Source organism: Mastigoproctus giganteus, chromosome 8 (assembly GCF_048544385.1).
Source record: "Mastigoproctus giganteus isolate SK-2022 chromosome 8, ASM4854438v1, whole genome shotgun sequence".
Classification (NCBI taxonomy): Eukaryota; Metazoa; Arthropoda; class Arachnida; order Uropygi; family Thelyphonidae; genus Mastigoproctus; species Mastigoproctus giganteus.
Window position 1 is genome coordinate 163,388,970 of NC_143582.1, and position 25,258 is coordinate 163,414,227.

Sequence of the window (25,258 nt, forward strand, 5' to 3'; positions counted from 1 at the left end):
ATTTGATATTTTTATTAATTGCATCCTTTCTACATTTAGGAGCGCATTCCTTCTGTAACACCCTTTATCTCGATTTATCCCTCCCCCCGTTTGTTTCTGTCACCACCGATGTTTGCCATGCTAATTTTCTTTTTTTTGTCTTTTATTGTTTTATATCTTTTATTGCCTAAATAAAAAAATAAACAAAGTGTAATCATGGCCCTTTAAAATTACATGGCAGTTACAAATTAGATAATTTCAGTTGCTATATCCTTAGTCCAGTCATTGGATCTAGTTCTATTGCCGTATTCATAAAAAGTGATAAATTTTCTGAATGCTGTTCAAAACAGGAACTATTTCGGTGTAATAATAATAATAATTATTATTACTTTAACAGTCCCGGACGTTACCTAAATCCGCTCTCGATCATGTGTGTGTAAAAGTATGTTCGCTGGCCGATTTACATGTTTTGCGGGCTGAAAAACGTGGAATGACACAAGAGAATCTCTACTTCCTCAGCTTGAAAAGATGTAGATAAACTAGTTGGATGGGCTTAAAATGACAGCTGAGGTACAATTTCATAAATGTAAATTAACTGGATTTGGATTATAGTAATTCAGGAATAACATACCAGTTGCATAGCACCAACTCAAAGTAGTATATATTGATAAAGACCCTCGGGGAGGTAATTGTACAGTCTGACAGGAAGTTCTCTGAGCAATGGAGAAAACAGCTCACTGGATTTCAGTGATATGCAGGAATTGCTAACAAGGATAAAGAGATGATTATCACATTGTTGATTGAGCCACACCTTGAGTATTGTTAAATTTCAATTTCCTCTTTCTACAAAATTCATTTTACCTATGATTAGCTGAAAAGGTTTCGTGTGCGTTTCACAGCAATGTACTTTGCTGTGCTCCAAATTAACATAGATTTATAGTGTGAGGTCCACTTAAAACCTAGAAAAATAAGGACTTTTCAAATTTAGCTTAATTCCAAAGTATGTATGAATGCACTTTGATAAAGTTATGTTTTTTTTTCTCGACCCATCTCCCCTTGTGTGTCTGACAACAACATAGTTGCTACATGTACTGCAGGGCTGCTGGCAAAACATCAAGATTCTTTATGCACCCAAGTCACATATACTGTATTTTTTTTGATATCTCGCACATACGTTTTTTAATAAAAGAAAGCGACCAAATGTTTACTAAGATGTACTGCTTATTTGCTAACTTTATTCGAAACTTGATATTTTTCCTGAAGTTACGACTAAACAAATGAATAGAAATACTACATTCTTTTTTTATAACATCAGCGTTTCTATTCGCCCATCTAACCAATAACATAAAAGAAGTATTTTGTTTATGACCAATATTTACGAGTCTCTTCGTTTTTTTTTTTCTTTTTTCAGGAAAATTTGCGCTTGTAGTACGCAGCCTGCACTTAATGTTGGCTTATGGAATAATATGACGTAGAATGAACATTCCATTCGTATGCAATAATCAGCATCGCTTTCATATTTCCTGGTGTATGATTTTTTTTAAGAGAAGAGCTTGGGTTGCGCTGTTCATCATGGTTTCTGCAAACCATGGAAATCTCTTTTCGTCCCTGTGCAACTCAAATCTTTAGCCAAGAGCACTGATTTTACTTTTTAATCATAACTCAGAGCGCCTGAATAAAGCATTACGTGTCCCATTAGCGTAACTTGTGAAACTACTGCTGTTGCCGCTCTATCACTGTTCTATCTCCTTTTAAATGTAATCCACATCACGTGATTCCTATGCACCGTAATGCTTTCGTGCTTTTTAAACATCCCTCGATTATTTCGCTCCTAGCAGAACTGGCACGATATGTTTTCATTTCCATACTGAAGTATCTGGTAGAAATAAGTCTGCACTGAGTTGACTTTGCCATAGCAATACCTACCTCGTGGGCCCCCTTTTGCCCATAATACAGCCCGCACACATCTTGGTATGGACTCCACAAGGTGTTGGATGGTGTCCTGTGGTAGAGTTACTCATACGTTATACAATGTCCGCATATTATCAGGTAGATGGTCGTGCATCGAATGTCCTTTTACAGGAAGGCTCAATTGGGTTGAGATTGGATGAGTTGGTGAGCCATGGGAGGATGGAGAATTCATTGTCACGTTCCTGAAATCAGTTAGCAACGTACCAGGCCTTGTTGCATGGCGCGTTGTTTTATTGATAGACGCCGGAATTGTCTGGATCATATCACCATGCAAGTGTGAATCGTTCGGCAACGATAGAAATGTAGGCATGCTCATAGAGCCGGAGATTAACGGAGTTGGAGTATGCCACAAAAACAGTACCCAAACCATAACACAACCACCTCCGAACACCAACAGTGCACCGTTGGTGTTCGGAAGGCTGGAAGTGCACCCAGGTGCCATGGCCAAATGAGGATACGCCCATCAGCATTATAGAGTTGAAAACTGGATTCATCATACCAGGCGACACGTTTCCACATGTCGTGTTGGTGCTGACCTGCCCATGTAAGGGTGTGTTTTAGTTACGTATTGTCCCTCCGTGTAATTCTTCTATTAATTGTAATGTGTTACTTTAAGCGCCTCACTCAAATTGTAAACCCCTAGCATTCCGATGCCGTGAAGGGGTACATATGGTTTCTTTCCATAATAAAAATTATTCAGTATTATTATTATTATAATGTCCGGCGCATAATTCCATGTGGTCTTGCTATTCCTACGTTGTACTGTTGTACTTGGTGGTTAGCCACTGTGCTACTCGCTGCTCTTACGAGAAGAGACGCTACGGGCGTCGACCCAGCTCTACAGGTGCTAGCTGGATGTATACCCCCTACACCTAGAGGTAATAAGGATTGTATCAACGGTTGAAGAGTATTCCCACCGAAACAGCAGGCATCACTCTTAACCTTGATAACAACCCCCCAAACAGGAAAGGAAGAGAATCTCTGAAATTATGTACAGGACTTGGCAAAATACATGGGACACTACCAATAAAGGATCAATAACCAAAAAGTTCATTCCCTCTGTGAACCTCATCAGTCCTCCATACTACATTTCTATTCACTGGCCACAGACCCTTTAAAGGAAAGCTAACATCCCTAGGCACAGAAGATGATCCACTGTGTCACTGCGGGGCTGAAGAAACGTGGGATCACGTAACGTATGATTGCCATGAATATGACGCGTTCCGGCTAAGGTTTGCCACTAAAATCCAAGATAATCGCCGGCATTGTGAGAACCTGAGAGAATGGACGAGCAGCGCTACACCGCCTTTATGAGTTTGGGCAGTCTGTCTTCACTACTAGACGGATTAGGCGCCCAAACACCACACATTGAAGATCAAAATAAGAAACTTCCTCGATATATCAGTCCTCTCAGAGAGAGAGAGAGAGATAAAAAAAAAATCTCCTTGCTTGGTTCTTCACAGGAGTGACACAACCACCAACACAGCTGAGCTGCTGCCATTAGGCCTTCCTAGCCACGCTCCCTTGCGTGGTCCTTTGCCTCCACTTCCTGAGCGGGAGGGTGAGGTGACCCCTGGTTTCCTCCCCGCCACTCTTTTTTCACTCTGGTGGGCATGGGCCTGCTCCACCGACTTGGGGTCATCTGCTCTATGGACCCCATATCTCTATTTTTTCCCTCCAGTCTTCAGTCTCTCTTCTCTTCTCTAAATTGCTTGATCTCTAAACCCAAAAACTTAACATCAAATCGCCCAACTAGTACTCCTTTTGTTTTGGCTGACCCCTATCTATAGCGTTTTTTTTTTTTTAGATCCTTGCCACTGAAAGGACCTGCCAGAGTAAATAACTATGATACTGGTGTACCTGGTCTGCCTCCACTGGGCGCAGTGGGACAACGTCGGGTCCCAGAGGCTAAATGACCACGGGAACGACGATACACCACACTACATATATACAAAATCCATACACTTTTAAACCTCTGGCATTGACAGTGTTCCGTTTCACACCCATAATGTATAGCACGCGAAGATGGGGGAAACCCCTGGTGCCGTTTGACACTAAACACACACTCTACTACGGGCGTCGACCGTACACACACGTGGATGCGCCACACGTGACCTTTGGTCGATCTCTGTTGAGTCAGTCCGGTAGATTAGTGGGAGCATTTAACCATGTTGGTCTTCATCGACCAACACGATTAAATGCGATTGTGGGCACGTCTTGTCCCCACAATCAGCCCACGTTCGAAGACCAAAATATTTTGACACCAACCCATTCCTCCTCCCAAACGTGAGAACTACATTCTTATATCAGCCGTTCCCAACTTTGAGTCTTCACCAGCATCACAGACCAGTTCATTCCTACACAAGGGGAATGTTACTAATGAAAAGTCAATTCAGTTGCCTTAAGCTGCAACGCTGATCTACTGAAGTAAGAATAGCAAAGATAATGCATACTGGCAGAAGAAGAGTATTAGTCCTACTCACTTGCCTAGAGAGTCACTTATCCAACAGTTTGGGGGAGTTAACTAATTACTCCTGGAATTGGCCTTGTTGTTGTTTAAAGTAAAGGAAATGCAAACTTGAGTAGTCACCATTCCTCATGTTCTAGTGCTAAAAGAGACGCCTTCTCGGTAAGAGATATATATTTAACAAAGTTCTGATTTTAAGAACATCTATTAAAAAGTCTTCTAAATACAGTAATGTGGCATGCAATGTATAGTATATGTATGCTTGAATATGGATTCCTTACTACTTCTAACCTGAGCTGTTTTGCCCTAATAATGTTTCTTTACGATGTGCCGTTAGAGGCCTCCCTAAATGTATATATATTTTTAATTTTCCACTAATTATCCTTTGGAAAAATCGAGTATGAATCCATACCATAATGGAAGAAATTTATTGCGACCTTCTGAAATAAGAGCGATTTTCATTCGCCGGCGAAGGTGTATTATTGCCCATATGGCACTATCAATTTTACGGACACAACAGAGTGACGTCTCATAGCCTAAATTAACTCGCCACAAATCTAAACAACCACCTAATCATGGCATCAGAACTGTGCTATTGAGAAATGTGATCTCTACTGCCGATGTCTTAAATTATTAACACAAAGTTTAATTCTATTTATCTGTTTATTACAAATCATCCTGGTACAGCCGTAAAGGATGAATCATGAATACAATTTCTTGTTTATACAATTTTATACTTTAGGATAATTTTCAAAAAAGACGGACTTACAGCTATTGCTTTGCTTATACATTACACTCCTGGTATTGCTCCTGTTTACTAATGTGATTTTTACGTTTTCTTGTAATTCCTTTACTTTTGAATCAACAACATTAAAACTTAACACACAAACTATTAAAATATAAATTATTTATCTTCTGCGTTATTATGGTAGTACTCTAATGATTAACTGATAGGAAATATGAGGCGCCTCCGTAGCCAGGTGGGAAGGAGCAGCAGTGCGTAGCACACGCTTCTTGATTAGACTGGGGTTCGAGCCCGTCACCACCAAATACGGAGGATGCGGAAAGGTCAAGGAATGACCACCGCATATCCCGGAGCAATATGGCCTTAGTTGCTAATGCTCCTAAAAAAAAAAAACCAAACCAATGGGATATATGTCCATTACAAATTATTTCAAATTGCAGCCATGATAAAATCATGAAAACAGAGAACCTACACAAATGAACTTAGTGGACAGAGTGTGTCTGTGTGCGCGCATTTGTCACTATCTCATATTATTTGTGCAATACTGTATCAGTTCTTTTTCCTGAACTATTACCATGGTTTTCTTCTTCATTTTCCATTTTGTAATACGGCAACTTGACATACGCCACAACTAGCATCGCAAGCTCCACTTTTGTCAATTTTTTTGTTTAGATATTTGTAAAGTGGGTTATCGAACGATATCCCACCCCCCACCCATCTTTATTTCTGAATGTCTGGTTTGGTGTAACAGCAGTAGTTCTGACTGGGCGCCTCCGTAGCCAGGTGGGAAGGAGCAGCAGTGCGTAGCACACGCTTCTTGATTAGACCGGGGTTCGAGCCCGTCACCACCAAATACGGAGGATGCGGAAAGGTCAAGGGAATGACCACCGCATATTCCTGGAGCAATATGGCCTCAGTTGCTAATGCTCCTAAAAACCAAATAACAAACAACAAACAAACAGTTCTGACTGTCCAGAATCAAAGGAAGTTACAGCTGTTCAAGAAATTAAGGTCATCCTATGAATGTAGCGACTCAGTCTAGTCCATTTTACAAAAGAAGGTTAAACGATAAATGCCTTTATTCTAGAAAAGACGATGATGCATTCAACTTCCTGTAGTTTTAATGGACACTAGTGAATCAGATCTTTTCTTGTAAACGTCAATTTTTTTAAGTATGAATCAATTTGTCGGATACTTTTCTTTCGAATTTAATATTGTTTACCTATTTTTTTGCTGTCCTTATAACTAACTATTCAATAAGTTACAATAGCGATTTGTTGATGACGCCTTTAATACCCATAACCTTAAAGCTTTGGTCCTGAGATTATGTGTAAGGAACTTTTCCATAAAGCACCACCAGCGTTACCCAAACCACAGAATTTCAAAGGCACCTGCAGTCAGTTCCTTCACCCACCTACACTACCGTCATCACTGAAGTTACCGCCATGACAGTTCGAGCACACAAGTGACTCGACGTCTGAACACAACTGGCGGGGACAAATTTGGTTGACTATCGACCAGAAAGCTTGTGGATTCCGCTCCTAGTGCTGCCGTCTTTCACGAGGGTTGGCACTTGTCACGCTCGACAACCCTCCTCCGCTTACACAGATCGATGATGCCCTTAGTTATCCGATGTGAGTAGTGGAGATCACGGAAAATTTGTCCGTCACATCGCGAGCATCTTGGCTTTTGTCATCCAGCCGCCACCGTCTGCTTCACTCTATCATCTTGGCAAGTGGAGCTTGCACGATATTCACGTGACGCTCTCTAGAATTCTGCCCTACCCATAGACGACTCGTGCTATTCTGTTGGTATTCGTTCAGACCAATAGAATTTGCTGTTATGAATATTTACAATTCGTACTCAGAAGTCTGCCAAGTTGGAACGCACACAGTAAAACAATTCGGCTGTGATTTTCCCCTCCCCTTTAACATTCGTGTATCTACTAGAAATATGATGGCAGTTTATACAAAGTGACACAGCAGTGAATACTTTAGAAAATCACAAATACTTGTACTTGCAAATCCTGCCATGACAACATATCGATTATACGTTTGGCAGAAATATAACTGCTGTTTTCACTCTTGTGAGCAGTCACATAAAGAAAGACGAGCAGAATCGATAACTTTTATCATAATTTATTCACCTGCATTTCTGTTTTAACTATAAACATCAGAATTTCCATCTATATAAAACAAATAGCATTAAATTAATGGCTACCAATGAAAGTTATAGTTCGTATTAATCCATTCAAGCGCTATGCGTTAATAGAATACCTTTTATTTTCTAAATGAGAGCTCATCTCGAATTTAATTGGTGCACTATATAGCAGTTTTTTTCTCGAAGCGTTAGTAATCCATACGTTCTAAAATGAATGGACACAAATGAGAATTTGTGCTGAAAAATATGCCGAATAGCCTTAAAATGTGCAAATGAAGGCGTCATAATAATGTAAGTGAAAGAATTTGATTTAATATAGTTGCATTTTTTGTTCAAGTCTTTTTAAAGGATCCTAATGAAAATATTTACAAATTCGACGAATTTTATATATTAACAGCAATTGATATATAAAATAAATAAAATCTATAGAAACATGGTTTGATAATTTTTAGCTGTAATCTGCACATTAGAAAACAGGCCTTGAGCTTCGGGTTCCATATCACTATATACTTTCTATTAACGACCGACTGATTTAAGCTAAACTCTATTAAGATAAATAAAATATATACATAAAATAAAAGCGTAAAAATATATAGATAAAAGAATATAATATATGAAATATAAACTAAATTGGAAACTTTCGGGGCAAGGTGTCCCTACTTCAGCTAGTCGGGAATATATGTGATCATATGTGTGAATATACTGCAAATAATAATAATAAATTTTCTGTTTATACTCCGGGACGACCAAACGGTCAGAGGAGGTGATCGCCAGCGATCAAGGCTGAGGCATTGACATAGACCTATGAACCGTAATAGGGGAGTGCAAAATGCACCCCATTACGAAGTCCACCATTCTGCAGTGCTATGAGCGCTGGCGTTCTTCACGTATACGTAATTTTGCATTACCCACACCAGATTCATGATCATGTTCATCAACTCCTGTAAATTTTACCTACTATATATATATACGCAGTACAGATTCACCGACTAGCTGAAGAAGGGACACATCGCCCCGAAAGCTACTATTTTATCTATATATTTTTACGCCTTCATGTATTTAACGCTTTAATTTTATATCCGTTTTAGTATATATTTTATTTATCTTAATAAAAAGTTTAGCGTGTTTGTCGGTAGTTAATAGAAAGTACATAGTGAGCTGCTTATTGTGCATTATCAAAACCATTCTTCAATATATGTTTGTTCACAATATTTGCCTTGTTTTGCATCTACGAAGGTACAAATAATCGTATATCACTCGGCCGGTGCTCTTGCTGCGCTTCTGTGCTGATCTGGAAAACCTTGTTCCAGGTGGGATCTGACAGACCACAGCCTTCTTTGTAGCTTGTCTTGATTCTTATAAACAATCAGTACAGTACAACTCTGAATGCCACCTACTTTAGTGCTATTTGACCAGCTGACTCGGCCTCATTATTACCGGGTGGGATTATTCCTTGACACTCTGCCTTGGCCCCCTCTTTTCTAGTAGATCTAAAATTCATCCTTCCTGGTGGGATATTATGTCAGCGAGTCCTGACATTCTGTCAGACTGTATAATGTAGTTTGACTAGAGGCACCGGGAGGATTTCCCCCAACTCCGCGATTAGTACTTAGAGACGTATACAGCACTCTGTAAAGGCCAGATAGTGAGAGTTAGTGTTTGTGGAGGGTTGTGTTGGTAACGTTGTTCATCCGACCTATTAGCTTAGGGCCTGTAGAACCATCAACCTCTAGTTACCGCCCTTTCGCCACAGGGAGGCGGGCCGGGTCAGCAGGAAGAATAGACTCTGGTGGAGTGAACCCCAGGATCGCCTGTGCTTCCCAGGAAGGGCCCAGAAAAAAAATTAAGAAATTTCGCAGTTAAGAAAGGAAGGCCCTCTCCTCCGGATCTCCCACATAGTCGGGAGTCAGCAACATCCTGACAGAGAAAAATCCAACATCCTGGTCCTAGAAATGCATGGGCCTACAGCTTTTGTCTGCAGTGCCGCAGGGGGCCCATGTCAGTAAGATATGCCCAGAACTACTAAACAATTCATTCTAGACGACAGGCATGAGGCCCTACCGGTCTAATCCCAGATGGCCAGTGGTACTTACTATTCTCACCAGCCAAATGGAGGTTGTCTGCGTCCTGAAATTAAGTCATTGTCCGCTATTTATACAGAGTTCATCTATCTCCGAGTTCCCCTGTGATCCCATCAAATCGTTGCTGCCAGGGTATCCTGGCAGATCTCCCGCACTCAGTGGTGTTAGCACTCTAGTTTAGTCAGGGTAGTCTTGGTGTTGAGGAGACGAATTAATAACCCTGTTTTTAAGTTTGTTTCTGCAATATGAATAGATTGTACAGTACATGTTTCTACATGACTGTAGGTACAAAAATTGTTGTCAGAAAGGCCCATTTGAAAGAACCTTTGATGATCCATGCCCTGTGATTATGAAAAGTTTTCATACTAGGATTAAACCGCTGTTTCATAGTAAACGTTACCTCTGGAACGAACATTGTTACCACAAATTCGTTCCAGAATATCCCGTCTAGTTTACCAAATATTGATAAGTTCATTTTCTGGATATAAATCACAAAACCCAAGGATTACACGCATATATATTAAGGGTACACAAACTAGCAATAAGCATTTACGATACTACCGTAGCTGAATGGTCAACGATGTAAAGAAGTAGACGCGCTTTGAGTGACCGTGGTTAAAACCTGCTGGCTACTAAATAGGGCAGTGTTCTTGTATCTCGATCTGACTTATATCATTCAAGGTTATAAAGAGGAATTTATTATTTATTTATATACATAAATTCTAAATATTATATACTGGTTTGCAAAATTTAAGGACCAGTCAGGTTTTCGCCTGTAGCTTCTCATAGGAATGGCCTGGATATGGAAAAAGCATACCAAAGGAACCTCGTGGGGTACAGAAATGATGAAGGAAACAACATCGACACAACAACGGTATAGACGGACTTTATTCAAAAATGGCAACATAGCACTGGCTGCCAGGATACAGATGCATCACTGCCAAAGATGGAACTAAGGGAAGATGTGTCCTCAGTAGGAGATATGGCCACCCCTAATATCGATGCTGGCCTGTCCATACTTAGAACAATGTTGTTGACAAGTTCTTGCTGTAACATCGTCCATTCCTCTGTCAGCGCCATCTTCAGCTGGTGAACATTTTCTGGTGGGTGTGGACGTGCCGCTGGGTGTCTTCCCAGAGCGTCCCATATGTGTTCAATGGGATTTAGATCGATTGAATGGGCAGGCCAATCCATACGAACAATGTCCTCACTTTCCAAAAGCATATCAACAGCTACAGTGCGATGGGGTGTGGCGTTATCATCCATAAACATGAACTCGGGGCCAATGGCACCTCGGAACAGACGCATATGGGAAAGGATAGCCTCGGTACAGTAGCGTGCACCGGTTACAGTATCTGGAGTTGTGTAATTCCATACAAGATAACGCCTCCCCAGACGGGAACACCTCGACCGCCATATCGATCCCTTTCAGTGATGTTTGTGGGTGATACCGTGTGCCTACCTCTCGCCAGTTTAGCTGACGTCCAGAATCGCTACTGAGACTGAATCTACTCTCATCAGTAAAGAGTACCTTAAGTAAAGATTTTGTGGTTGTAATCTTTAGAAATAGTGTTGGTCCTTAAGTTTTGCGCACCAGTGTATTTTAATAGTGTTTAAGAAAGATTCCAGCACATTACAAAGCTAAGTTAAAGAGTTCTTTCATTTTTTTCCGTGAATGACCAACATTAGCATAGTTCATTTGTATAGCAAAACGAACGCTCAATACTGAAAAGTAGTCCTTAGTAAAGAACTAAATTAAACTGAAATATTCATCTTGACGTTAGGTAATCAGCAAAACGAGAACCACAGATGTGATGGTGATAATAAAACGTCGTACAGCACTCATCTGCAGTCTGTGAACCTTTTTTGTATTTGAACGTTGTGATCTGATTCAAATTGAAAGTAATTGAAAAAAAAAGCTTAAATGTTGAGATGTATATTATAGAATAAGAGACCAAAAGCTTGATTAGTAGTACTGCTTTTCTACTGAAGCTTGATGGCGTTGTAGACTTGGCGCATCACACTTACGCCATAAAAACCTAAATCAAAACAAATGATGTTGAAAGAGGAGAGTCTGCAGATGTATCCAAATATCTTGATACTGAAATCATTGTAACAAGGTTACCTACAATTTAGTAATGAGCTCTGTTCTTGTTTAATGATTTTGTCTTAACTAAACTGAATAAGGAAAATTTGTATTTGATGGTTATTATTCAATCTCATACAACCTGTTTTAAAGTTAGCATAATTTCCTGCACTGGACTCTGCAGCTGGTTGCATTACTGTATGAGGTCTATATTTCATGTCTCTTCGTGGTAGATGTAAATTTCGGCTTGAGTGAATACACTATGTCTACTTAGGTACAGTTACCCTTTTCATAAAATGGAATTCTTTCAGTAACATTATCACATCGTATCGTTATAGGGATTGTACTGTACCTCGAGGCGGGATTCCCACATCAACGATACCATCTGCGTTGGTATCGTTGAAAAGAAACTCTACTTTTTGCCAAAGCAGTCAGGTGTATTAGGGGTGGTGTCTTGTATTACTGTCCATAGCAACCAGGGAGACCGCAAGCACTTGGAAGGCTACTCCCTAGTTCCAACGCCAGCCACGTAGAGACGGGTTAGGACTGTCATCTTGGAACGGGGGGGGGGCTGCTTACTGTCAGGCATAGGTAGGACGCTGCTCGGTTGGTTGTTTTAGGATTTTATGATGTATTAGCGTCTAAGGTTATATTTCTAAACATGTAGTCAAGCAGGACGTTGGGAAACCCTTGAAAATACTATTGGATGGAGTGTAAAATATTATGAAAGTGAGAGAACAGCGGAGAAACAATGAAGGCATCCCTAGAAGTAAAGCATACAAGAGTGAAGTAGAAAGCACGAGTTAAAGAGTGAATTCGGGGAAAGCTACGGTAGTGGGAAATGAAAATTAAAGGATAGGAGGGGAGGAAGAGAGTTCTGCAAAACCGGAAGATTTTGCAGAGGGGCTAAGTAGGTCAGTTGACCGTCACCAGCAGTAGCGGTTTCTCGCGCCGGGAGATTCCGATGTCAATGAAGATCCCATTTCTAGTCAGGGCAGAAGTCAACATTATACACCATCAAACAGCAAAGCCAGAATATCCCTCACAGGTAAATGCCTATGATAGCAGACGAATAACGGCCCTACCCCAAAGTAGGGTAAGCCAAGGCATCCCACAGCATCAGAATCGCTATGGCGATTAAAATAAGCTTTAAAATCCCACACCAGTGGCGATTGGTGCTAGCGGATAGAATCCATCCTCCGTCATACGATCTTTCTGTAGCCAGAAGGATCGTACGACGGATGAGGAATGCTGTGTGTATGAAATTCAATGCATAAATGACTATGAACGTGGCATAACAGCCGGTGCTAGAAGCGTCGGTATGAACATCTTAGAAATTGTAACCCTGGTGGAGTTTCCACATATGACTATGTCTCGGGTGTATCGAGATTTTCTTATGAAAACCCCAAACACGAAAGGTATCAAAACCCATAGTACTTAGTACCGTATATGGAGATGCCGGAACTTTGCTCTGGTGACTAAATAAACATAGGTTTCACCACTCCAAGCCTCCAATAAGCTAAGCGGTTGTATTGCACCGGTTGATGAGCCTCATCTACCACCTAGTATTAGTACTAGTAGTACCGTACATGGGTTTCACCACTTCAGGCTCCGGTGGGTGTGGGATTTGTGCCCATGGCACTAAAGGTAATAGTAGACCCAGGCTTGGCTGCTTGTGCCTGGGGGCAGGCAGCGGCTGCCTGGGTGTTGGCTGCTCCCTGGTGGCAAGGTGGACATGCACAAGCGATAAAAAGCTTGCTGAGTTTCTGCACCACCACAGACGTGCAAGGTGGAGATGGGCTAAGGCCTAGGAGCCACCCTTGATACAGGTAAAACACACACACACACGTGTTCATATATAATATAGTATATATATAGGTATAATGAGAATGATAATGCTAATGTATATAAAATTGTATATATATATATTCTCTGTAAGTTCTTGTATATAAAATGTAAAGAATTGTGTGTACAAATAAATGGGAAAAAAATGGACTTCAGGCTCCAATAAGCAAAGTGGTGGTATCGCACCGGTTGACGACAGTCATCTGCCACCTAATCTTAGCATTATATTGTATATAATGCTAAGATTACGTACATGTTTCTAAACATGTACGTAGTTCTCGAAGTTGATGATAAAGCATTAACTGTTCCTTGCAGGAAAACTAGTAAAACTTACTGAAGTTCTCTTGAAATTATAAATATTTCATTTAATAGTATTTATATCTTTCATTGTTTCGCAGTTAATTTTCATACAGGAATGTTATCTTGCTAGGCTGTTCTGATGTGTCGTCAATGGCCTTCTTTAATAATAATACGGTACTTGAATATCATCCAACTGTGTTACCAGACTGCACACTTGGTCGGCGGCGATGGTATCATGCCATCACTTAGGCCCCCCCCTCACATCGAGATTTTACCTCATTGTTTCGGACCAAGTTTTGCCCTACATGGTGAACGTGTATCCAGATGGCACTGGACGCTTTAAACAAGAGGATGTATCACAAGGCCCATATTGTGCAGGAATGGTTCTAGGATCATGTCCAAGCATTTTGTGTGCTCCCTTGGCCGCCAAATTCTTCCAACATCAACCACCGCGAACATTTGTGGAATGCACATTCGCCAGTGCCTCGCTCCGTTGCTGGACTTCGGGACGTCCTTCTTTCTATAGCACTGGTCCAGCATAGCCGAGAACACATTGTGCGTTCTCGTGGAGTCATGCCGCTCCGGGTGTAAGCGGTTATCACGGCAAAAGGTGGTCTAACTCTTTTAGGCAGCTAGTCATAATATTTTAGCTCATGAGCATAAGCTTCCCTGCTCATTTTCTCCTACTAGTAATACCCCGAAAAGGGATGTAATAACACTAATATTTTAATTTTCAGGGTTTTTTTTCCCAATTACTTATCATAATCAGTTTTAAGATTATTATCTCTCTCCGAAATATGTAAGAAAATATTTCAGCTGAATCTGGTTGTCTCATTTTGATAATAAAACGCAATTCGTACATCCTTGCATGCAGAGAGCAGTGGTTGTAAGGTTGCACTTAGACAATCTCAGCCAAATGAGATTTCAAGCAAATATTAAGATTCACTAGAACCAAACAAACCAAAAATTTCATGATTGTTTACCCGTTCTTATGACACACACACACTAAAAAACATACAAAAGATACCATAGAATATGATGAAAAGATTCCGTGCTTGCATTCAAGAGTGTTTATTATAAATTTTTATAAATACATAATCTAAAAGTAAAAGAATTAACACATTTTAATTAATGATATTTTCAGTTGCTTGTAGCATCGCAAGATGAATGATTCGCTTACTTGTAACGATCACACTATTATGGGAAACTGTGAAGCATATAACTTGACGTGCGGTTCAAGTAACACAGTTGTAGTCTGCTTATTCGCCGAGTGGAAGGGCCTGGGTTCGAAACCAGCAGAAGGTATTCAGGACGTTTTCCTGCCTTCTTCCACTCGGTGATGAGTTAGTCCATCTCCGACCATGGAGTGAGGTTTTACCCGGGTACTCCGGATTCCCCCTCAGAGACCTAAAATCGACCGTAACCTCGTGTGTAAACACGATTTTGGGGTACTGAACTTTCAAGGTTCTCCTACAGGAGCTATCCTCGCCTGGAGAGGGTAGTTCCTTGCTCTACCCCCCCCCCCCAGAAAATGTTTAACTAGTTTATTCTTGATTCAAACATTTACAAAATATGGTTTGATGTTTGAATCATCAAATATGATAAAAGGATGATGGATGTTTACAACATTTATTATTACAATTACTCTCATAATTGTTTTAATTTCTAATATTCGGGTTGTGCAAATTTTGAATCATCCAGTATAAGCGTTCAACCTTGATCAACTTTAAATTCATTAGTCTTGTTTTGTTTTTTTTTTTTGCAGAAAATTTAAATCGTGACCTATTTTTTCAATAGCTGATTGATGGCCATTGTAATTACATTTAAATTCAAAGAAAAATGTGTTTTTTATTCTCTCCGTCACCTATGGAAAAGCTGTCGGATCTTTTAGGGAGGTATGCCACATCAATATTTTATTTCAAACATTTTCTCTTCCGCATGAGATGCATACAGCTCTCGTGGAACCATTATCCACATTTAATAAATTTGGTCCAGTGGTAAAAAAGTTGTTGCTGCTGTCAATTTCTTTTGAAAGTCTGCATTATTGTTAGATCATTTGAATTTGCTTCTTCATTTAAATCTTTTTACATCTTGTTTTCTCCAATAACGTTCAGCTAATGGCGATCGGAAACAGCTAGTTGATACAATATTACTATCTAAAGAAGCATTTTACGTGTCTTATGACGGATGGAAATCACAGCAGACGACCGAATCAGGTTCATTTCTTGCTGTCAGCAAAAGCAAGAAGGTATACGGTTAAAGTGGGCTCAGAAACGCTAACACTCGTGGACTGGCCTGGTCTGATGAATTACAGTTGCTCCTGCTGTTTCACGATGATAGTGGAGGAAATATTTTCGTGGTGCATACTGGGCTTCCCTGATGCCATTGAAAAAACTGAATGCTACTGGTTACCTGGAAATTTTTTTAAGACGCATCCGTTCATCATAGCAGCAGTATATTCATGTACGACGAATGGGTTCTTTCAAGGATAATGCGCCATGTCAGGATGACTAGAATTATACAGAACTAGTGATAGGAACATGAAAATGATTTCAGCTTACTGCGATTGCTTTCCATTCGCCGAATTTCAATTCAGTGGAGCACCTGGGAGATGAGTTGGAATAAATTTTTCAGAGATCTGCAAACATCCAGTTTGCAACGATTGCAGGAACCAGTTGATTCAACGCTTACCAATGTCCCTGTGTCGCGCTTTCGACACCTTGATAGGTCCATGCCATAATGAATCAGGAAGTTTTCCTGCCTTCTTCCACTCGGTGGTGAGTTAGCCTATCTCAGGCCTGCTTGGTATTAAGTAGATGTATTGTCTCAAAAAATGGCCTTTCAGTGTATATTCTGAAGTAAGAGGATCTTGTTCATCACACTTCTAACATTCTGAACCTTAGAACTGATAGTTTTACAATGATTGATATGCTAGTTGCATGTGGACTGGACTTCCCAGCTAGTGGAGAATGTCTACTGTTCTTAAAGAACTTTCGCATATATTGTAGCCGCCATTAGGTTTGCTAGACATTGAGCAATAATCCATTCGCCGTTTCATTGGCTGGCTTTTTCCAGAAGGAAAAAGCCAGCCAATGGAATTCCAACTGGCTTTTTCTCTTCCTGATTGATCAGTTATACTTCTAGTCTTTGGCACAGTGTTCCTTCATGTATTTCTTGTAGTGCATTAGGACAAAATCGACGATGGCTTTAGTATATTGCGGATAGCACAGTAGTTAGAATTGCCATTCTTCCACACTGGGTGGAAGAGGGCGGAGTTCGAATCCTGTCACGACACTAGAAGTTTTAAATTGTCGTTGTGCTTTTTTTTTTTTTTTTTTTTTTTTTTTGCCATAAATGGTTGGGTCAGTCTGTTTCAGGCGAGGGTTGCATAGCGTTTTCTCCTGGAATGCATATTCTGTGATCCATTTGCTGGGCGAAAACCCGAGGTTTCGTGAGAAAAACTATGCAATCTTCCTCTGAGACCAACTAACTCAGCCACATTATGAAGAAGGCTCTTAGCAAAAGTTCCTCGCATCACTTGACAGGGATTTGAGCCCAGGCTTTTTCCACCCGATGTAGAGGAGCATTTAGTTGTAACCCATTGCGGTCTAAATATGCTTCCAAGTTGCTTATTATACTGCAGACTTGTTGGCTGATCTCAAATTGACGCGACGAAATATTTCATAATTATGAGTATATGTTGTGTAAAATTGTTGGGGCGAGAAAGGGAACACCCTTCCTCACCTCAACAACTTTACAAATAAAATTTGTGAATTATGGTATAAGTATAGTTGGAATGCTGTGTGAGATTGAATTTGTTTAATAAGCACAAATCTGACACGGCGTTATTTACCTTACCATACGATAATAACGCCATTTGTACATATTACGAAAAAATTCATCAAACAAATAACATGAAATGATTTTAAGAAAAAATATCATTGGTGTTCCTTAGGTATAGTGTTGTCCTCTAGAGAATCCAAATTGAGTACCTTGATGTGAAAACTGGGCGAAAAAAGTGAACTAGTGTCATTACCCAGGCTGGTCCAGTATTTTTGGATCAGAAATCAGTCGAAACATTTCCTTTAGGCATCACTCCATAAGAAAACACTGCCACGTCATGTTCGGGTATCAATTTCGAAATATAATACTGGTGTAAGTTTTCTCTAGCTAGTGAGTACCTGTCACGTATTTACGTAACTGATGCACAACTATAAAAACAGTAGCACATTTAAAGAAAACATGTTTCTTGTCCGAATATGGAATAAATGCTCACTTTTGAATTTAAAATACGAGTCTGTAGTGGAAATAGTGATTCTTCGATATTTTAAGTTAAACTGATGGATTTTATTTTTATTATTGAAATCTCTTTTGTCCTGTAACTTCACAGCCGGAGAGGTTGGCGATTAGACTTCAGACATATAACGTTTAATGGTTAATTTATTTAACCCATAAACTTCGAATTTACCATGCATGCGTCATTTAATTGTTTTTCGTCAAAAGAATAAAATTTCAATTTTTGTGTAGCCGTTCAAATGATGTTAAAAATGAATTGAACCACATTAATAATAAAATAAAACAAACTCAGTATTCATGGTTAAATTTGAACACCTTTACTCATTACACCATACTGCTTTTAATAATCGTATTGAGATTTACAACCAAGGATAGACTGGCCCAGGCGGCCGGGCAACGTTAGTCGACTTACAGGCAACGTTAGTCGGCTTACATAAGGGATTCAGTTGAGGACACTGTTCAGACACAGAGACCAAAACTATCCTGCCTGACCCTGTCTATGAAGTGCGTTCAATTATTAAATCTTCCAATTGAATGAAAATAATAATAATAAAGTGTATATATATATATATATATATATATATATGAAAAATATGCGCAAGTTAAGTGACTGAAGGAAGTCTTGGGAGAACGAAGCTCAACGAAGACCTCGAACCATTCGTTCTGTGGTCAATTGTTTTAAGCGGCAGGAGATCGACAGTGGATGAAACTGAAATTGCTAAAGGCATTTCTGTTGGCTCTGTGCAAGGTATCAGCTTGATGGGCTCCACGACAGCTTTCTCAGAAACAAAAAGACTTCGTTTGAAGTATGTGAAGCAGTGCTTCGCTGAATGGTTGTTTCTTCTCTTCGATTGTAACGGTGATGGATGACATATGGATTCTACTGTTCAATTCAGAAGCCAAGCGTCAGTTCACCCAATTGAAGCACGCTTACACAGCCTGCTTTCATTCGTTAGACCCACACGGAACGTTTAGGCGGCTTAGCGCCGCCCAAACGTTCGGTGTCCTGCAAGTGCAAAGAAAATGATCGCTGCTGTTTTCTGGAATATTGTTAGAATAATGTTTATACATTGTGGTTGAGACGTGGGCTGTCTTAACTACGGGATGGCTGGCACCCACTGGTATTGTACTACCTCCAGTGGTTGCGGGACCGGAATACGAGATTGTTAAAGTTAGCTATGGTACATATATAGTTGTGGCTAATCTCCCCGCTGTGTGAACAGACACTGGACAGGCTTTCAAGGTGATTGCCTTTCTGGTGACTAAATGCCCAGATACAAAATAAAAAAAACAATGTTATACACCTTTTTGACCGTTTACAGAGTTCTGTGTCATCACAGTGCTCCACGGCGGAGTTGAACTAAAGTTCTGGAGCCGCCCTACATAAGACACTACACTGTAATCCCAAGAGCATTACAGTGGCAGAAAACTCTTATGAAAGAAGTCTGAAATTAGAGGAGAAAAACTATTCACAGTGCCTGAATCGCATCCGATTCTACCAGGAAAATGCTCCGCCCCACCGTGCTGCTAAAGTGTAAAAATGTTTACTGGAAACAAAATTATCCTACATCCTCGCCTGATCTTGCATGTGGTGACGTTTTGGTTGTTTTCAACGATGAAAGATGCTCTTCTTCGCAGAACGTTTTCTGGCAAACAAACATTCACCAGTGCGCTAAATAAGTCTAAGCCTCTGCAGCGGCTTTCACATCGTGGAAAAATGTGTTCCTACTTGGAGGTTATGTTGAAAAAAATTATATTTTCATTTCTATATCTTGTATATTTTTGGAAAAAATAAATTTAAATGCATCTTCTATCACCACACCAGAATAGCTAAGCGGCCGAATCGTGCAATTTGATTATAATAAAGAGATTATCAAATTATGTCATTTAAAATGAATTTATTAAATGTTCAATACCATAAACTCGATTCCTCGTCAGGCAGTTCGAAAAGAAAGATTTTGCGATACTACGCGTAATGAATTAATTCGACTCATATTTTAACTTTTATTGTATTTTGATATGTACTGTGGTAGGGCAGGCCTTGCACTTGTAAGATTGTTGAAGATAAATAACACTATCATCATGAGATACGGGAGGGTATTAAAACGTTTACCTAGAAAAAACATTTACCTAGAAATAACAGCCCTAGAAAGGTGAAACTTCATATGAACTTTAATCCTTTTCTGAAGGATGTTCTTCTCTCCTTCTTTGTTACTATACTCTCCATGTATAGTAACACATTTCTCCCATCTGTGGATTAGTTGTAATGCCTTGATCATAGAAGTCCGCACTTTTTGCCTGAAACCACGATTCCACTTCATCGATGACTTCCTGAGACGAATCAAAGTGGCGTCCACGCAATGGTTTCTTCATTTCTCGAAACAGTAAGAAGTCTGACGGTGCTAAGTCAGAAGAACAGAATAGGGTGGATGCTACAGCAGTTCGAAGCCGCACTGGGAAACAAAGTTGGTGGTGGCAATGACCGTGTGAGCTGGTGCATTGTCTGACAGAAGACGAACACCTTTTCACTTTCAAAGCATCGCGTAACTTTTTCACAAGATTTCTGTATTATTCTCCGGTAAGTGTGGAACCACGAGGTAGGTAATCTGTCAGGAAAACCCCTTTTCTGTCCCAAAACACTGACAACATCACCTTCACAGATAGAGTGGTCTTTGCCTTTTTGGGAGGTGGGGAGCTTCCACATGTCTTCGGTCTCCGGGGATCATACTAGTACACTAGGCATTTGTCACCAACCGATCAAAAAAGTTCTCAACATCTGCATTACACAAATCCAACAGTTGACGAGTACATTGCTTTTGCAAAGGCGTTAGCAATCTTGGAACCCATCGTGCGGAAATCTTAGAAATGTGCAGATGGTCATATAAAATGCTGTGAATGCTGGCAGAAAGCTTTCTGTAGGTTAAAACTGGGTAGTTCGGGACATTTCCTGTAATTTCTTCTTGGACGGCAAAAGGCAACAAGGATATTTAATGGTGGGTCATCGATTCTGATAATAGGTCATGTTAATAGGTGAGAAAGAGTAATAATATATATATTTTTTCTTTTAATATCATATCTCAAAGTTTCTAATTGAGATTGACAAAATTCGTCTGGAGATAGTCTAGTGTACTATTCGGTATTCTGTGTTGAGATAATTTTTGAGGTGCATGGGGGTAAAGGGCCACGTAGAGGAGCCGTAGAGTGCTACTGATGCAATACATCGCTGGATGTATGCTTTTATAAGTTTTGGGTTGTTCGCTTCGTGGCTGCTTTTTGAGGATCAGTCTAATAAGGCAGTTAATCTCTTTTCGCTTTAGGTATATGCTACAAGAAGGAAAGTTGTTTGTCCTACATTATTCGTAGATCTTTGCGGTTCTTGACTTTTTTGATGGCGGAATCTTCCACTGGATGTTTAAAAAGATTTTATAAGAGAAAGACAATGGAGTTATTTTGTTACCGTTTATTGTATTTTGATATGTACTGTGGTAGGGCAGACCTTGCACTTGTAAGATTGTTGAAGATAAATAACACTATCATCATGAGATACGAGGAGGAGTATCAGACGAGGCTTGTTGTTTTCAGGCATTTAGTGAAGAGTTTTTAATTAGTTCTCTGGCACTCTCTGCTTGGATGGATGCTTCCTATTTGCCTTGTGACAGAACAAACATCTTGAAATCATCTGTGGACACTACAAATTTGTTATGCGCGGCCAGACAAAGAAATCCAGGGTTGCCGCGGATAAGGACCTCCTTGCGGCACTCCTTGATTCAAAACAAAATTCAGGCAGTGTATTCTAACTTAGTTATTAGCAAGTCTACAGCAGAGTAATGAGATGGGGTGGGTGAAATACTGCAATAGTGTTGTACGCTGATTTGATGCCTAGAAATAGAATGTCTAATTACTTTCCCGAGTTAAGGATATTTTGCAATTTAAATCGCATAGACCTGTGCTTTTACGAAAACTGAGCGTAAATAGACTATTTCTGGAGCCGTGGTTTTTGAAGTATTTCCCAAAATTTATTGAAGTGTTTAAGTGATTACATTTTTGATTATCTATAATGAAAAATGTAATCGAGATATGTCTGTAATCCTTCCAGAAAGTAAGTTTGGCAGTCTTTGGAAATGACCTAATATAGTATTGTTTCCGAATTCTTAGTAAATCACCTGTTCTAGAATTACGTTAAAGGTTTTCAGGAACACATCAGTGATGTTTCTGTTTTCTGTTTCTATCGGGGATATCAAAGGAATTCTGTATTATCGACATTCACCAAGCCGTAATACCCGTTCTTTATTCAGCATATTTTGGTTCAAGAATTTTAATTGAGTTGATGAATTTCTGCTGCGTGGGTTGTGCGTTTGGGAGTATATCGATTGGATATTTATTATTTTTTAAAACTGGTAAAATGAAAAGCGTACAAAGTTTCCAATGTCTTTATGTTGGGAATGTAGTGTTATGTCAGTTCAACGATTTGGCCACCTCTAGTGGATCCAATTTAAAGGAGGTTGTTCAATTTCTGTTTTCCCTTGTTTTTTTTTTTTTTTTGAGAAAGGCAAATTAAAGTCCCCCCGATGATCTCGTTGGTATTCCTTGTTTTCAGTACAGTGTGAGCCACGAAAACAGTTCGGTTCTATCGCCTTTGCTACGTTCCAGCTGAAGATAGATTAAGCGACATGCATTCTCGTATTTTTAATGGGCTTTTCCACATATATCCACAAGAAGATTATAGAAATAGCTTCATAACTGTTAATTTCGCTTCTGGTAACAGTGATTACGATTATGGAATTACGAACTGTGGCTGCCAAAAAGTCATAAATTGTATTTGCCATTAAAGCGGCTTAGTTATTTTTCGAAGTTCAGCCAGACAAATGACAGAAAATTCTTCTAGTAGTGGGATATTCAGCGTTTCGAACTTGTTTCCAATGCTTCGTACATTTCGGGAGAGGATACTGTATTCGCCTCCATTCGTTGCTATACTCTACTAGCTGCAGCATTCCTATCGCAGATTTTAAGTCTTGAACGCACTAGCCAGATTAAAGAGTTTAGGAGGAAGTCTAAGTACTACCGATCGCATTAGCAGAGGCATATGATGCAAGAAAGCAAGCTTATACAGCGTCAGTCAAAAAAAAAAAAAAAAAACACCTTTCCCCCATCCATTCGCTCCAAATGTTTGTCTACTTCTGCCTTGAATTTATCAATCAGGCGATTAAGCTGGGCAAGAGGACAAATCCCATCAGCATTGAGCTTGCTCAAACCATTCAAGGCCTTGTACACCTCAATCAGATTACCTCACAGGTGCCTAGTCACCAGAAACTATAATTTGCAAAACTTAAGCCTTTCTTCATAAGAAGAACCCCTCTGTTGCATTCACTAATCGTTTTGCCCTTCTCTGTACTCGTTCCAGCAGCTCTACATCCTTCCTAAAATGAGGCCTCCAGACCTGTATACAGTTCTCAAGGTGTGGCCTGACCATTGCCTTATACAATAGAATAATCACCTCCTTATCCCTGCTTGACTTGGCGCATTATAGCTTTAGACGCTAATGTTCCATAAAATCCTAAAAACCAACCATCCTTATCTCTGCTAGCAAAATTCCTGTATATCATTGACAAGACACCATGGGCGAAACAGAACCACCTAACAATATCACCAACCAAGACATCCTCAATACTCTTCAAGGGTTCTCTCGACACGAGAAGGCCACCACAAATCAAAATAGAAGGAACCACGATTAAACTAACTACAGAACTAAAATACCTCGGAATCGTATTGGATAAAAACTTATCCTTTACCCCACATCTCATCTATCTCCAGAGAAAGATCAGGAACTACTCAGCCCTCATAACAAGAGTCACACGAAAAGATTGGGGACTACGGAAACGGACCCTGTCTCTCTTTTACAAGGCTTTTTTCATCCCTGCCGTCTCATACGCTGCAGGGATTTGGTACAACAAAGCAACCACGGCTGTGAACAAAAGGAAATTAGAATCAATACAGCGTAGCATCTTGCTCACCATCACAAGAGCATGCTACACTGTCAGCTCTCATGCACTGCAGGCCCCGGCAGGATCACTCCCCCTGGACCTGGAAATTGTCCGCTGCGGCATGCTCTTTCAACTGTCCAGAGGTAAAAGTGTATCCTGCATCGGCTTCACTACCGATCCAGCCAACAACAGCAACATAGAGAAAAAACGTCTTATCAACCATCTCCGGCAAACCTGGCAGTCCCGATGGGCAGAATCAACTAAAGGTGCCATAACCCGGAAATTTATCCCGGACGTTACCCAAATCTACCCCCACCAGCCGGCCTGGTTCTCACCGGGGCTCTACACCACCTTCCTTCTAACGGGACATGGTTCCTTTAATGCCAAACTTTCGACCTTCGGAATAAAAGAATCACCACTATGCCACTGCGGTGAAAATCAGACATGGACACATCTGATGCATGAATGCTCCCTCTTTGATGATATAAGATGTCACTTTATAACAAAAATATGTTTCAACCCGAAGGATCGGGAACACCTTGTACTGTCGGAGGAGGAGTACTATAGAGCCCTCTCGAAATTTGCGCACGAACTGTTCAGCAGACTACGAGCATTACCACAACTTCCCTAAACTCGACACTGGAACTCTGACAACTGAAACGGACAACAATGACTTTACTGGATGAGACCTATATCCCCTTAGTGACACCATCCCAAACTGGCACCCTGATTATTGGAACAGCAGTGGATGAGATCCTATCCCAACACTGACCAACTAATGGACTGTACACTGTCATGGACCTGACGAAGCCACAGCTTTGCTACATACACGCCATGTTAGTGATCTGAGCCGGCTCCTTTGTTCGGCCCTTTCGTCTCCCTTACCCCGGCGGGGGCAGGTGACGGCTTTCCTGTCTCCTCCCCTCCTTGCCAACCCCACTCTTCCCTCTAGTGGGGTATGGGCATGTCCCACTGATTCTACCTGGGGTCGTCTCCCCTATTGACCCCATTCTTCTGTCTTTATCCCTCCACAGTCTTCATTCTCCCTACCCAACTCTATCTGTATGCAAGCGAATGCCCCACACGCCAAAAATAACCGTGTCTAAATTACGCTGTTCGCCCACCATTTTGGCTTTTCTAATTCTAGCGCAATATTCCCATGCAATTTTTTTTTTTTTTTTTTTTTTTTTTTTTTTTTTAAGGTCCTAGCCACTGAAATCCCAGGAAACTAGGTGGCAGGACCTGCCAGAGTCCAAATTTAAACTAGTGGTTACCTGGTCTGCCTCCACGGGGCGAAGTGCGGGCAACGTTGGGCCTCAGCTGGGGTCCAGCGGCTAAATGGCCAGA

General features: G+C 40.4%; 1 protein-coding gene across 1 annotated transcript in view; it reads left to right on the forward strand.

Annotated features, from left to right (window-relative positions):
- Window positions 1-25,258, forward strand: part of LOC150081976 (uncharacterized) — a 181,749-nt gene that overhangs the window by 85,296 nt on the left and 71,195 nt on the right. The window lies entirely within an intron of this gene.